Here is a 13247-nt window from a genome sequence, read left to right on the forward strand (position 1 = left end):
GGCCCGACACCCGCGCCGGGAGCGCCCGCGCCCCCCCGGCCCGCTCCCCGCCGAGCCCCCGGCGGCCTGGCCACCGGTCACTTACGCCTGCGCCGGGCCCCGCCGCCCCGCGGCCCCGAGACAAAGGCTGCGCGGCCGCTGCGCCGCCGGCTGCTCCTCCAGCCGCCGCTGCCGGGGACCCGGAGGAGGGGGGTGGGGGGGCGGAGGAGGCGAGGAGGAGGGGACGGCGGGGAGGGGCCGCCGCGGCGCCGGCCACCCGGCTGCAGCGGCCCAGACCCCAGTCCTGCGAACCCGGCCCGCAGCTCTCCAGGGCGCCGTCCTCCCCGGGTCGTGGGCCCGAAAACCTCCCCCAGGGGACCAGGGGACCGCCCCTTGAGGGGGGGTGGGGGAAGAAGAAGAAGGAGGGGTGTGTGTGTGTGTGTGTGTGTGTGTGCGTGCGCGCGCGTGTGTTCCTTCTTTCCACTCCTGATATCCTCCATCCACCCCCGCGGCCCCGAGCCATCTCAGGAAAATGCCAGACTCTGCCTCCCCTGTACAACTCTGGGGGCGCGCCCACGGACCTCCTTTCCGTCCACGCACCTGCCCGCCGGACGTCCAACCATTTTGTGGAGCGCAAAACTGAGACCTGGAAGGTGAGGTGCCCAAAGACGCCAGGTGGGAGAATGCCAGCCTCGCGAACCCTTCGGGACCCACGTCTCACTTGGTTTCCTTTCCCGGGCTTAGTTTAGCGCCAATTGCTTGAGCCCCCCGCCCCAGGGACCGGACAGGCTGGAGGGTAGGCAAGAGTGCTCCCCTCCATGCTCCTGCGGGGGAGTCGGTAGGCTTCCCTTTCTGGGAGAAGTACCACTTTCGCTTGGCTCAGGCATCTACATCTTGTCAAGAACAGTGGCTTTGATTTAGTTTTATTTTAAAAACTTTTCATTATGGAATTAAAAAAAAAAATCAAAAGTAAAATGCTCTAAGGAACCCCTAAGTGGTCAGCTCCAGCTTCAAAGATGGTAATACTCTCTCCATTCTTCTTTCATTTATCCCCCAGCTCTTCCCCCATCCCAGAGACTAAGGACTTGAAAAGAACGTGATCACGATACCCTTACCCCACCTTACCGAATTGGGAATAATTCCGTAAGTATCATCTGCCTGTGGCTTGTTACCAGCTCATGGTTATTCGTGAAGTAATGGTTATTGCCAGGTCTGTGTGGAAGGGCCTTACCAATGCTGCTTGGCTGGGGCGTGGGCCCTAAGTGTCCCCAAAGCCGGTGGTAGAGAAGGTTGTCTACCTTGTTGCAGGCCTGCAGTGACTGATGGAGCAGGAACAAGGCACTGCGGATCTAGCAAGGGCCAGATACTCCTTACCGGTCCCAGGCCCCTGGAAAACTGTGATTGAAGCCTGTCCTTCCAGGAAAATGCACCCACAGGATTCCGGGGCTTTGATCTCACTTCTCACCGGCCGCCTGAACCCAAGTACGGGTTACAAACTACAGAGCTGGGCTGAAGTGTTCCTTGCAACCCCCTGGAGCCCCGTAGATGGGATTCTGAGGGTTCTGCTGGGTTCCCCTCTTGTTTGCTGAGAGTTCTGGGGCCCAAGGACAGCAAGGGAGTCACGACTCGGTTGGGGGCCTTTTCCCCCCTGGGAGAAGCCTCAGTATTTAAGTCCTATGCGAGTGCGGCATGGAAGTGGATTCTCAGCTGTCGCTCAGGAGAGCGTCTTTCGAGGATGAAAAGACCTGAGTTGTGCCAAGGGCGTCTAAACACTTGGCTGATCTAACCTCCCCGGTGGCAAAGCCGGAGTCCGCCCCTGGGTGCCGGGCTTTGCGGGGAGGGGTTGTTAAGCGGTAGGCACATCGGAGCAGTCAGGGTGCGCGTTCTGGACTCTGCCCGGCTTTGAAGTCAGTACCTCTTGCTAGCCTTGTGACCTCGGGCAAATTACTGGACATCTCTGGGCCTGTTTTCTTATTGGGAGAAAAAAATAGGGCTGTCGTTCAGACCTGCCTTGTTGGGCTGCCGGAAGGGGGGGGCGTTTACGCAGGTTCAGTGCCTGGTTCAGAAGGGTTGAAAAGGTGCTCAGAGCATTCGTGCTGCCTTGTGCCCTCTAAGTGGGAGAGCCGGTGACTGAGACCCAGAAGGACCTCTGCTGCCCCGAAGGATACACGGCCGTGGGGCGCCTGGGTGGCTCAGCCGGTTAAGCATCCAGCTCTTGATTTCAGCTCAGGTCATGGCCTCACAGTTTGTGGGGTCAAGCCCCATGTCAGGCTCTATGCTGAGTGTGGAGTCTGCTTGGGATTCTCTCTCTCTCCCTCCCTCCCTCTCTCAAAATAAATAAAATTTGCCACAAAGGATTCACAGCCACAACTGAAGCCGACAGAAAGGGCCCATGGCTGCTTTCCGGGGCAGCAGAAGCACCTGTGACAAAGTGGCTCTTCTCTCGATTACTGGCAGGCCTCGGCGGAGTTCCTGAACACTGCGGGTTTCCCTAGGGACCTGGGTCCAGGAAATGATCTCTGAGATGCCAAAGGGGCGAGTGCAGTCTCACTCCGCCCACCCCGGTCGGACTGGTCTTGGTCAGTGGAACCTGATGTGCCCTCTCCTGCTTCTCCAAGCCTTACTTTCGCTGTGAAGTCTGACGACCTCAGGCAGCAGAAAATCTCCCCCATCTGAGCTCTTGGGCCTGTCCTGCGTTAGTGATTCGCGCGGTCAGTTGCTATGCCTGTTGCGTGGGTCTGCCTCGACGGCAGATGTGTTGAGAGCAGAGACTGTCATCAACTGCCCCAGCACTGCCCATAATACCCTGTTCCTTGCCCAACCCAGCATCGGAGCAAAGAATGCTTCCTGTAATGTATGCAGATTATCGTTCTCCCAAGAGGGTTCCACCTAGGCCAGGATTTCCATGTCCCGTGGCCAGCCCAGCAACTAGCCGAGTAGCTCAAATCTGCTCACCTGCCAGCCCTGCCCCAGGGCAGGGCTGGGTCTGAGGATGAAGGGGCGTGTCCCTGGGCTGGGGCATCCCAGTCACCCTGATTATGACACTCTGATTCCTAATCTTCATCTCCTGCTTGCTCTAGAATCTCGGTCCTGACCTGGAGAGCATTGTCTGCTTCCCTGGTGTGGCTCTGGATTTCGGTGACCGTTTTCTGGAGAGAACCAAATTTTGCTTCTCTCTGTATCTTCTCCCATCTCTGCACCCCTTCCCTTCCCTCACTTACAAATCTCTTCCTTTCCTAGCTCATAATATGGATCGTATTGATTTCTCTTTCTCTTTTTCTTTGTTAATTTCATTTACTTATTTTGAGAGGGAGTGAGAGAGCACAAGCTGGGGAAGGGCAGAGAGAGGGAGAGAGAGATTCCCGAGCAGGTTCCGCACCGTCAGCACAGAACCCCACACGGGGCTTGATCTCACAAACCGTGAGATCATGAACTGAGCTGAAATCAAGAGTTAGAGGCTTCACGAACTGAGCCACCCGTACTTGGCCTGCATCAATTAGGGAGAAGGTAGGTGAGGAGAATCTGGACTGAAGTTTACATAGAATGATATGAACAGATGAAAGGTAGCGTCTAGTTGTGCTCCGGGGAGACGTGTTCCCGTGGAGGTCTTCTTACAGAATGTAGAATATTTTAGGGATACTCAGACCTTGTGGGTCTTCTTGGGAATAGATTTACCCGAGAGCCCTCGGGTTAACACAGAACCCAACAAAGAATATTATTGCCATCCGTTTGGTCTTTGTGGACAATCCGACACTCTGTGCCAGCTCTAAGAAAAAGCTCTATAAACTATTAAAATGACAAAGAACTTCAGTCCTGCTAAAGAAATAAGAGTTTGGCTTAGCTAAATGGAACACCAGACAAATGCGAAGGACGGCTTGGGGTGATGAATGGATTCACGGCAATAAAGATGAACTTACAGAAGATTAATAGAAGGAGAGATGGATAATATCGGGGCTTCCAGCTGTTGATGAATGCTAAACTTATTGACATTGAAGATAAGCCTAGATAAAAGGCATTCAGTCCAAATGGAGAGAGAATGCTTCAAAAGAAGCCTAATGCTCGCAACTAAATTAAGGCAGTAAATATATCTGTGGTTCCAGCCCATTTGTTATGATAGAGACTACAGATCATTATAATGAGAGGCAGATTATTAACCACAAAGGGCCCTGTGCATCACAGGGAATTGGAGCCACTCGCTCCCCCACGTCCCAGAAAATCCACTTGGTCGAGAAGGAAGCCTTCTTCGTATGCTAGTTGGAAACTAAGACGACTGAGAACGTCACGTGGGGGTGGTTTTAAACCCTCAAGAGGTGCGGTCTGTGTCCCCTCCCACCCAGTCTGGATGGGCTTGGTTCTGCTTCGCCAACAGGGCAAGGCAGAGGAGTCCATATAGGTGATCTTCTGGGGGCAGATCATCAAAGGCATGCAGTTTCCTTCCGGCTCCGTTGGAAGGCTTGCCCTCCGGTGCTCCCTCTTGGGGTAGGCCTACCCAGAGCTTCCAGATGATGCCGGTGCATATCCAAGAGCAAACAAAAATACGCCAGGTGACTTAGGAGGTTTTGCCTGCAAAGGGGTTACAGTCTCAGCAGAGATCAGCGGGATATAAGCTGGACCAGAAGGTTGGGGGTCTCACTGAATTCCGGGCTGTACTCTGCCCTTCCTGGCTACGTGGGAAAGTGGTCGTCTCTGTGCCCGGTGTCCCTCCCCCCGTAAAGTGAAACAGTTGTGAAGAGTGAATACACATGAGGCATATAGAACATGGTCAGTATCCCATAGATGGCAGCCGTTGTTAAGGTTATCGTGTCCCGGGACACACTCTGTGACGCAAAGCAGAGAAAGGGCTCCCGGACCTGCTCACATCATCAGGTGATTTCTTTTTCAAGAAAAGCAGATGTGTATAATGGATTTGATTAATAGGCCCTATAGTTTTATAACCAACTCACAGCCGCTTCCTTTAAATCAGGGCTTTACAATCTTTTTTGGACTATGACCCACGCTAAGAAATACATTTCCCGTTGTGACCTGATACACACAAAAACCCCCCCCCCCCCCCCCCATCAAAGCATATAAACATCTTCACTGGGCAACACACTCTGGTATTTTCGATTCTGTCCTATTTCATTTTTCAAAATCTACTAAGTCGATCCCCTAGCCCATTAAATGGGTCAAAATCTACAACTTGAAAAGCGGTGCCTTCTGTAAACGACTTTTACATGGCTTCCTTGCCCTAACCTTTTCACTGTTTTTCGCTTTGTCGCCCAGCTCTTCTCCACTTTCTGGAAGTCTCGCTTGTCCAGGACGACCGGTCTACTGCCTCCCCGGCCTGATGGGCGGCCACGATGAAGCCGGACCCACCGGTCCCAGCACAGAATGTAGCACGTGTCGGACAAGGATTTTTGAACTGAGTTTAGAACAGGGATTCTAACTCTGTTTTTCTGCTCAGGTTTTAAGTGGGCTAAGCACTTAGTTCTCAGATGATTTCTAGGTTGCTGGTAACGCACTGTAAGTGTCAGGGAGAAGAGACTTGGCTGGCAGCCCTTTCTCAGATGTTCCAAGAAAACATGCACACGGTTCTCAAACCTTAGCCTGGTCTCAATGCCCGTCTTCCCTGAAAGCTGTTTTCGCTTTATAACCACAGGACGTTTCAAATCAAATTCCAGAAAATGCCTCGCAATTAAAATTTTACACTGCCTGTCGCTACGTGCCAGCTTTGCTACTGCTTTTCGTCGCTGCCCATTATAAATAATGACCCTGGCGTGCGTTTTGTTACTAGAGCCATTAACCCAACAGACCGTTCCGCTCACATGAAACAAGCCGTGCATCTGCTAAGGTGACTTGGTGGGTAGATTTTTTTTTCCTTTTGTATTTTGTTCTTTGTTGTTTTTTTTTTTTTTCCTTCTGCAGAACCCGGTGACACACAATAAAATGGGCAAATGGAAATTTCAGGGAAATGTACATCAGAGCTACCGATCCTTCATGGGGTATCTACGTATGGCTTATAGCACGAAACGTTTTTGTCCACTCTTGGGGCTGCCGTGTTGACAAAATGAGATTGCTTTTGCACAGGCGTGTCCCACCTTAATCTCCTTTTATCTGCAGATAAAAGGAATTACCTTCTCTTCCTGGGGAGCCCATGATGGAGTAGAGAGCAGGTGGGGTTTGGTTTCACACAGACTAGGGTGTTGGCTTACAGCTCTGACATTCATTAACTGAGCAATTAGAAGCTTCAGATCTTTGAGCCTCATTTCCCTTGTCTGTAAAATGGGAATAATAATGCAGATAATAATATACCTCTCAGCGCCGTGAGAAAAGCTCACCATAGTCTGGCCAGTGGCCATGGCATGGCCTGACTAAAAAAGTCACTAGATAGTGATGAATAGCCCCAATCAAGTAATTTAAAAAATAGCTTTATTCAAAGAAATGAGTGCCCCAAAAGTCCAGACAGTGGGTGTGGCAGACAGAATAACAGTCCCCAGAGATATTCATATCCTAATCCCTTGAATTTGTGAATATATTATATTTACAGACGTGGGTAAGTTAAGGGTCTGGGGACGGAGCGATCGCCCTGGGTTATCCAGGTGGACACCATGTCACCACAAGAGTCCTTTTAATCCGGGGGTCAGAATCAGGGAAGGGGATGTGAGGACAGAAGCAGAGGTTGGAGTGATGTAGAGCCACGGGCACAGGGCTGCAAGCAGCGTCTAGGAGCTGGAAATCCATCGTCTCCTTAGAGCCTCCAGAAGGAATGCAGCCCTGTCAACAGCTCGATTTTAGCCTGTGAGATGCATTTTTAGACCTTTGATGGTCAGAACTATACAGTAATAAATTGGTGTTGTTTTAAGCCACTAAAGTCGTGGTAACTTGTTACAGCAAAAACTAATCTGTCAATGGAGGAAGGGGACTGTCATGGGCAAGAAGTATACAAGGTCAGGTGGGCTTCTGGGGGGAATGGCCTCCTCCTGAGTTCTTGATTTGGGTTGGGGGAACCCAGACAAATGGGTATTCAATTTATAACTCCGTGTTCAATGTTAGATAAATGCTATGTATCTTTTTCTTCATGTAAGTTACATTTCATAAGTTAAACATAGTTCCAGTGGCTTTTTTACTTGGAAAAAGCTGGGATCTAGCAGAAAACAGAAGAGACCCTCATACTGGGTCATTGAGGAGAGTTTACAGAAGCCGATAGTTACCACGTTGTGGCCAAGGTTAGAGAAGGAAACAAAGGCCAGCACACTGGCCTGAGACTAGCAATGGAGGGAAGCCATCACCACGGGGCTGGAAGAGGCTAAGGAGAAGGATGCTCCAGAGCCTGAGAGGAGCAGCTTTGTGGAGAAGACTGCCAGACAGGAGCCGTCGGGGGAGGGACCTCTCAGTGGAGGAGGGAGGGGAGAGTTGCAGCCCACTGGTCAGTCCCTGCGGCTGCCTCCCATTGGCCGATCCCACCTAGAAGCCAGAGCACAGGGCCTGGTTGACACCTCCCCAACGCGGAGCAGGGTGGAGAGAGTTGCAAAGTGGGTCTAGAGGGCCAAAGGAAAATATCCTAGACAGTCCATCCCCTCTTGTCTGTCATTTGTGTAAAAGAAAAATCATGGTTTCCACAGAGGGGACACCCACAATTTTATCAGTTGTGGTATCACCGTAGGTGAAGTCAATTCAGCCATATACCCATGGGAAACCTAACATTTTCACCCTAATAGTGCTCTTCCTATACTGAAACTTAGGTGATGGGGAAGAGGGAGAAGGAAATCAATGAACAGAAACAGATCTGCTGCATAATCCTTTTCCGTGGCTGTGATGATGAGGCGTAAGTGGCATTATTACGCGACTTGCCCGTCTTCCCACACTATGTCCCTCTTCCTCTCCACCAGTGGGTCAGCTGGATGAGGAGGTTCTCTGATAAGTGATAGTGACCCATACCCTCATACCTGAATGAACGGAGTCCTTGACTTCACTGCAGCTTTCCTTGGATGAGGACAGCTGGGGAGAAGTACCAAGAGGCTATATCTCCAGGAATCCCTTGGGCGAACCCCCTAAACCTCCCTGACCCGCTGTGTAGCGATCCAATTTTTCCCTGGTAATTGAGATCCGTCACTCTGCTCAGCCCAGTGACCTCTTGTAGGCTTTTGACTCAACAGCATGAGGAGATTCAAGTGGCCAGGGGGCAGTCTCGGATTCTAATTTAACAGTGCTATGACTGTGTTCCCTGGTGACATGGTCCTCTGTTGGGTTCTAGGACTTCCAGCCTCACCAGTTTCAAGATCACAGGATAAGATGGAAAAGTCTCCGAATGGGTTTTGGGGGGATTAGGTATAAGAGACTCAGGGACACTGCCATCTCCAACCTTTGATCCCTAGACACATGGATCTGGATAATGGGAGAAGCCACCAAACATTAGCCATAGGTCAGAAGCACATGCTAAATCCTATAGGACGGCTTCCAATAATTTTCAGGGTATTCCTCCCATCTGTTACCATGACTGAGCCTTCAAGAGGCCATTCCACTGTTCTATTGATGCCGCTTCTGGGTGGTGGTGGGCCATGGGGTAAGACTAGCCCACTTCATGAACCGCCATCATCGGAAAATGTGCCCTGGGTGGAGTAAAAGTTGTAAGGGTTATTATGACTACAAATGAGGAGTTCTTCAAGTCCACGTTTGGGGATCTGGCAGAGCACTGAAGACAGAAAGGGCAAATCCATACTCAGAGTGTAGGTTATCATTTTGAAGACAGATCACTGCCTCCTCCATCGTGAAAGAAGCCAGTGTAATGAATCTCTTCAAAGGTAGCTTCTCTGGAGAACAAGTGACACATCAGGGGCTCCATGTTGGCCTCTGATGTTGGAAGTAGCCAGATCCTTGTCGGTGAGGAGAAGACCCTCTGGCTGAATGCTACATAATCCCCATTCCTGCCACCCGGCCACACGGTCATTGTATGGGGTGGTGGGGAAAGGGCTGGCAGCTACAGAGCACGTCATCTTGTACAACTGATCGTGGAGAACCTTACTTTGGGTGAATGACTCTTGTGAGGATTTGCAGAGAACTTAAATCGCTCCACATTCCATGGAGGTTGGCCACATTCCAAGAGGTTACCACATTCTTCTAAGAGCTCCTTCCACCGGTTCTTCAATTTTCCTCTTTCCCAACCCCCACTGGCAACTCCTCTGTGAGTCACAGCTCACGAGTCAGTGTAGATCCAGATCTCTTCTTCCGCACCGATGGACAGCAGCGAGTTTTGCCCACTGTGGGGCGATTCCCTTCACCGGTGATTTTTAGGACCATCCCTGAGTGTGACTGCAGTGTCATCTGCCTCTAACTGTCCAGCTCCCAATTATTCCCATTAAGATCGGGAAACCTGGGGCGCCTGGGTGGCGCAGTCGGTTAAGCGTCCGACTTCAGCCAGGTCACGATCTCGCGGTCCGTGAGTTCGAGCCCCGCGTCGGGCTCTGGGCTGATAGCTCGGAGCCTGGAGCCTGTTTCCGATTCTGTGTCTCCCTCTCTCTCTGCCCCTCCCCCGTTCATGCTCTGTGTCTCTCTGTCCCAAAAAAAATAAATAAAAAACGTTGAAAAAAAAATTAAAAAAAAAAAAGGATCGGGAAACCTATTCTATTGCAGTATCTCCCACCCTGACCTTTAGCCTACAGAGGACACCACCACAGAGTCCTCCAGGGGTGCTGACGGCCCATTTCTTTACGCTGTGGTGAGGAGAGTGTCCCTTAGACCCTCCCAGGGAGTGTGCTAAAAAGATGGATGTGTGGGTTGCACGGAATCCATGCTTTCAAACTTAGTCACTTCCCTGAGCCTATGAGCTTCTTTTACTATGGGCCATCTGGGCATTCTGAGACTTTACCCTTACTAACTGTAGGCGTTGTAGGCGTTACTGAGTCCGTGGAGGAAAGGGATGATGGTGGGAAGTTAGTGTGGCTCTGAGTGTACTTTTTCTCACAGAGACAGAGGCCCAGTAGAATCTGGCAAGACACTCCTCCCTGAATATACATGGAGAGCATGTTTTCTGGGCAGGGCAAGGGGTGGACTGTGATAGACATGGAGAATGGCTCTTCCTACATGGCACCATCTGTGCCCAGTGTGAGGAGCACGGGGTGCAGACAGCCTTTGCTCATCAATCAGCTCCTTGATAGTCCACCTCAGCTGCAGAAAGCTACCTAGCCTGAGGTCACAGCCATACAGATGAGAGCCCTCATCTGGCGACTGAATGAGGTGGAGCACGAAAGTACGGGTATTCTGTGATTCTGGTGAATTGTTCTTGCCCCAAAGCTCCCTGCCAGCTTAGCTAAGACTTGTGGGGGTTCGCATGGTGGTTGGGCTTCTCCTCTGCCCGATACTTTTTCCTCCCCTTCACAGGTGTTGACCACTATTAGTCAGCTTGGGCTGTCATAACAAAATACCACAGACTGAATGGCTTAAGTGACAGAAATAAGTTTTCTGACAGTCCTCTAGGGTGGAAGTCCAAGATCAAGGTGTCAGCGGGGATGGTTTCTCAGGAGGCCTCTCTCCTTGGCTATAGATGGTGGTCTTCCTGTGTCTTCATATCGTCTCCCCCCCATGTGTGTCTGTGTCCTAATCTCCTTTTCTTACAGGGACACCAGTCATATTGGATTAGATGGCACCCTAATAACTTCACTGTAACTTAATCACCTCTTTTGAGACCCTAACTCCAAATACAGGTCAAGTCTGTGGTACCAGGAGTTAAGGCTTCAACATAGGAATTGGATTTGAGGGGGAAGGGACGACACAGTTCAGCCAATGAAAATCTCGATTGAACGTCTTGCGCCCCAAGCCCCATCAGCATCTGCTTCTAGAAAATCCAGCCTGGGACACCTAGCTGACACATTAAGCCCTAATTCCCCATGTTAATCGGCTTAGCCTGATGGAATCTTTGATTCCTTCCATTTGGTCTACTGCCCTTGTAGTGCACCAGCCATGCTCCTGCTCTCTCCCCTTCCCTCTTTCCATATAAAAACTACCTCCTCCCGGAACAAACAGTCACAGATGAAGCCTTGCTATGTTGATCTTAATGTTAATGTCTTAATACTTATTTAATGTGTCTCCTCCATTCCGTGACTACTGCCTGGGTTAAATCCATTGTCATTCTTAGCCTAGGTTTTTGCAATAACATCCTAAATGGCCTGTCTCCTATCTTGCCCATGTTTAATTCATTTCTTGCACTGCATCCTGAGTGATCTTCCTGAAGAATTCTGCAGGCATAATCTCTGCGTGATATTAAATAGATGCATTTTTCCTTTCACGTAGGTGATGTAGGCTTTCCTTCCATTGAATCAGTGGCATTCAGAGCTTGAGAGGGAGGCTAAAAACTCCCTAGAAAAGGAGTACGTGCTCGGGTCTGCATGACAAATGAGATATTTTAAATATGTGGCAAGAATATATTCTTATAAACCTGGCTGAAGGGAGAAAGAAAAATGTTATTTGTTTTTTATTTCCTTCTATGTTTCAAAATTCGATTCCCTTGCAAACCAAGAGCCAATCGAGAGTTGTGAGCAGGGTTTGCTGAGGACATAGAGTAGGGGCAGACTGGGACATGAGATTTTTCCCACTGGGGGGCTCCAGAGGAGTCCTTCTGGAGCCGGAAGGGGAGCTCGTAGGAGAGAGGGTAGGGCAGGGGTTCAAAAGTCGAGATTCTGGGTAAGACTGGAGTTAATTCACCCACACCTAAAACTTCTCGACAGCTTTGGAGGAAACTACTGGACGGGGGAGATCTCTCTTCTGTCCACTGAGCACAGCCTGGGAAGGCAGGAGTCCGGGCAAGGGTTGGCCCCTGGTCCCTATTCATAGTTTGTGGGAAGAGGAGAGGCCTGAGGGAACTGAGGACCCCGGAAGGAACGAGCCCCAGGGCTGAGAGGAGAAAGTCTCCGAGTGCCAGGGTGTCAGAGAGGAGGCTGAATCAGGCCATGAATTTGGGCAGCTGCTGCTGGCCAACACCCGGAGTGTAGACCGGAGGGCCTGCCTCAGTGACCAGCAGCCTGGGTCACACTGAGGAGTGACATGCTAGCGAAGCCACAGAGGGAAGTGTGTGGACCCCAGGCTTCTCCTGGCAACCCTGGGGAGGGGACCTCGGCTGCTCCCTGGGCCCAGACACTGTCTTCAGAACTCGGAGGGATGAGGGAGATGCCCTCAAAGGATAGAAACTGCTAGAAGGACATTTTCAACTTGGTCAGGCAGAATCTGCCTCCTCCCCTCCCCTGTGGTCTCTCCATCAGTGAGAAGAGAAGACACAACAGGTAGTTGTTTACAGAAAATGTCCTTTCTCCCTGCTTCCATCGTTTCTTCTCTCTCTCCCTCCCTTCTTCTCCCCTGTCCCCTCCTTCCCTCTGTCTCCTCCCTGTTTCTCTCTCTCTCTCTCTCTCTCTCTCCCCCTCCCTCCTCCTTTCCCTTTTTTTATCCCCCCCCCCTTCAAATTTCAGTTTATCATGTAAAATCTGACCCTTCTCTGGACCACTTCTGATCATGTCACTTTCCCGCCAGGGTCCCCGCGTTCTCTGCCAGTGGTAAAACCCCAACACAAACATTTGCTCCAAAGAAAGTGCCCATTGGCTCTGGGACGTCTATAAAGGAAGGTGCACAGGGGAGAAGGAAGCTGGGAAGGACCATGGTGAGCGTCTTCACAGAGATCCCAGTTTACCAAGTCAGGTCGAGGACACACAATGCAGTTAGACTTCAGGAGGGAAGACCCAGAGATGCCCCTCGGGGCAGGTGGCTTCCAACGGTGTGACCGTTGGAACTGTGCACGCTTTAGCCACTTGGTAATAATTTGCCCACTATGGTGGACAGACTGGTTATACATATAATCGTTGCGGTGATCAAACTCTAGGATGGGCCCCCCACGATCCTTGCCTCGTGGTGTATAATTTGCCCCCCTTGAGTGGGAGTGGGACCCGTGCCAAGAACTGAAACTCAGGGTCGGCTGGGAAGGAAAGATTAGAAAAGCAATTCTTTGCACCCATGTAAAGCAATCTCTCTGGCGGTGAAGCCTCCTTTCTAGATATTAGCAGCACGTATTATACTTGACCTAAGACAATGAACAGCATGGGGGAGTGAGCAGGACACCGGGGATGTCCGAGGAAGCCAGCACTCCCCGAACCCAGCTTCAGGCTAGAAAGTCTGTGCGTGTGGACGGCTCTCCATCTGTCTTCTGTCAGAAGTCAGACCACCTGTCCCCTGGGGCTAGATTTTGGCTAAGGAACGGGGCTTGGAACACTTTTTCCAGCTAGATACTTATCCTGTGACTCATTTATTTT

At 50.9% G+C, this 13247-nt stretch overlaps 1 long non-coding RNA gene across 1 annotated transcript; it reads left to right on the top strand.

Annotated features, from left to right (window-relative positions):
* Positions 1 to 216: 216 nt before the first annotated feature.
* Positions 217 to 5673, top strand: LOC125936314 (uncharacterized). The gene is made up of 3 exons (XR_007461998.1): positions 217 to 632; positions 1037 to 1122; positions 5242 to 5673. It is a non-coding gene; the product is annotated as an uncharacterized LOC125936314 (long non-coding RNA).
* The last annotated feature ends 7574 nt before the right edge of the window (positions 5674 to 13247 follow it).

Source organism: Panthera uncia, assembly GCF_023721935.1.
Source record: "Panthera uncia isolate 11264 chromosome A3 unlocalized genomic scaffold, Puncia_PCG_1.0 HiC_scaffold_11, whole genome shotgun sequence".
Classification (NCBI taxonomy): Eukaryota; Metazoa; Chordata; class Mammalia; order Carnivora; family Felidae; genus Panthera; species Panthera uncia.